This window comes from Rhinopithecus bieti, unplaced genomic scaffold, assembly GCF_001698545.2.
Source record: "Rhinopithecus bieti isolate Rb0 unplaced genomic scaffold, ASM169854v2 scaffold_13349, whole genome shotgun sequence".
Taxonomy (NCBI): Eukaryota; Metazoa; Chordata; class Mammalia; order Primates; family Cercopithecidae; genus Rhinopithecus; species Rhinopithecus bieti.
Window position 1 is genome coordinate 260,904 of NW_016807772.1, and position 2,821 is coordinate 263,724.

General features: G+C 36.3%; 1 long non-coding RNA gene across 1 annotated transcript in view; it reads right to left on the minus strand.

Annotated features, from left to right (window-relative positions):
- Window positions 1-1,039: 1,039 nt before the first annotated feature.
- Window positions 1,040-2,821, minus strand: part of LOC108536744 (uncharacterized) — a 29,272-nt gene continuing 27,490 nt past the window's right edge. Inside the window, exon 3 of the long non-coding RNA XR_001887612.1 lies at window positions 1,040-1,113. This is a non-coding gene — a long non-coding RNA (uncharacterized LOC108536744). The remainder of the gene's footprint in view (window positions 1,114-2,821) is intronic.

The following is a 2,821-nucleotide window of genomic DNA, read 5'->3' on the forward strand; positions in this document are numbered from 1 at the left end:
ACCACTCTCTGGCTGTAGTGGACAAGATCTTGCATTACTTTGTAAATTTGAGTAACCCCAGCAGATTCACTCCAGGCACGTGTTAAGTTCACAGGTAGCCAAGTTTCTTTTCTGGCTCTTAGTATATATAAATCGGAATGAGACTCATTCCAATTATTCCACCAAGTAGTATTTATACAACTTAAGAATGTACAATTGTCCATACAGTTAACTACCCCTGTATAATTATCCCATTTAAAAATTCCTGTTAACAACAAATAAAGTTTTCTTACACATGCAATAACATATCTAGAACTATTTCGATGCAAAGATATATGGAAAGGGTTAGCAATATTCAGAAATGTTTTGTGTTAATTCTTGTATTTCTAGGGAAAGATTATTATGGCCAATTAAAAGTCTCTTTATCTCAGTCCAATTATTTACAGTGCTGTTAAAAGAAACAGGAGTAATACAAAATTGGGTAGTATTCCAATCACATTTCAACAAAGNAGAAACAGGAGCAGCATCACCTTGAAATTTTAACAACTGTTGTAACATCTCTAAAATATGCTGCAAATCAGAATTTCCTTCAGATGAAGGAGGCATTAGCTCTTCTTCCAATTCCTCGTCCTCAACAACTGGGGCGTAAATATGTTCCTCTCTAGGATCATTCCTCTCTAAAGCTTCAGATGCCTCACCTCCTGTGGCAGTATCACCACGCTCTGAGTCAGTTTCAAGTAACTCTAATGCCTGAGTAATAGAACTACACAAAGTCCACAAAGTCAGAGGCATCGTTTGCCCTCGCTGATGAGCTCGACGCAGGACTTTAACCACTTGTAACCATTCCTTTCGATTTAACTGCACTTTGGTTTGATATTGAAACCAATAACAATGTTGTTCAACATGGGCAAACAATCGCTTCAAAGTCTTTTCTTTTACTTCTACTCCTATAGATATCAACAGTCCCTGAGTAACCGCAAATATTCAGAGGACAGAGAGGTGGAATTCCCCATAATTTTCCCGTGGGTCCCCCTTCATTTATTTACCTGCCCGGGGTGTTCCCCCTCCGGTTCCTTACTCTTGTGGAGCCACGGACCCTGCTTGCTGCACCAGATGTTGGGGTCCGTGTGTTTCCTAAACAAAGGAATGAACACACAAGACAACACAGGACGAGACAAACATGGCAGCCGCCCCGAACGGCACGCTCTACTTCGTTTGCAAGAGCAGGACTTATCGGGAATGTCTCGTTTGCGAGCATGTGGTCCTCTACAAACTTGGAGTCCCATGTTTCAGGGCAGGAAGCATCCAGAACAGGAGAAAAATGAAGACAGGGAGGCTAGTCCCATCTCTCTTTCACGTTTTCTGCCTGCTTTTATTTGCTGGCAGCTGATTAGATTGTGTCCACAAGGTTAATAGTGGACCTACCTTTCCCAGCCCACTGACTCAAATGTTAGTCTCTTTTGGCAACACCTTCACAGACACACCCAGGATCAATACATTGTATCCTTCAATCCAACCATGTTGACACTCAGTATTAACCATCACAGTATATACTCAGAAAAATAAAGACTATTATAAGACTGAAACTGTGGTATGTAAACTGTGGTATGTGGTACTCTGATCTTAAGTAGAAAGACTAAAAAAAAAAAGAAGCAATCAAAAATAACTGCAGCAACTTTTCAAGACCTAGGTAGTACAATAAGGTATAAATAGAAACAATAACATTTTAAAAGTGGGGGACAAAGTTACAACATAGAGTTTTTGTTAGGTTTCTTTTGCTTGTTTGTCTATGCAAGCAGTGTTGTTAACAGCTTAAAAGAATAGGTCATAAGATGGTATTTGCAAGCCTGATGGCAACCTAAAAATTAAAAATCATACAACAGACACACAAAATTAAAAGCAAGAAATGAAGTCATACCATTAAAGAAAATTACCTTCACTAAAATAAGACTGGAAAGAAGTAAAGAAGGAAAAGAAAACCACAAAACAACCAGATAAAAAATAATAAAATGGTAAGAGTAAGTCCTTATTTATCAGTAATAGCACTGAATATAAATGAACTAAACTCCAATAAAAAAATATCGTGTGGCTGAATGGATGGTATAAAAGGATCTTTTGCTTTCAAGAAACACACAACCTATAAAGACACACAACCTATAAAGACACACATAGACTGAAAATAAAGGGATGGAAAAAGACATTCTATTCCGATGGAAATCAAAAAAGAGCAGGAGTTCTGACAAAATATGTTTTAAGATAAGAACTGTAAGAGAAAAGAAGGTCATTATATAACATCAAGGAGTCAATTCAACAAGGGGATATAACAATTGTAATAATATTTGCCCAACACTGGAGCTCCCAGATATATAAAGCAAATATTTAAGCTAAGGAAAGAGATAGATCCCAATACAATAATTTTGCCATTGCAAACAATGGCATAAACAGCAATTACTTTTGCACCAACCTAATAAATGCATCTACATTGGAAAGGAAGAGGTCAAGTTATCCTTGTTTGCAAATGGTATTATATTATATTTGGAAAAACCTGAAGATGCTATCAAAAAAGTATTAGAACAGATAAAGTTAGTGAAGATCAGGACACAAAATTAACACACAAAAGTCAGTAGTATTTCTACAAGCCAACAGTGAACAATCTGAAACAAAAATTAAGAGTGTAATTCCATTTTTAATAGCTACAAATAGATTTAAGTAACTACGAATTAAGAAAGAAAGATGTGAAAGATCTCTACAATGAAAACTATAAAACACTCATGAAAGAAATTGAATAGGCTGCAGTAAAATGGTTATTCCATCTTCATGGATATTATTATTTTATTATTTT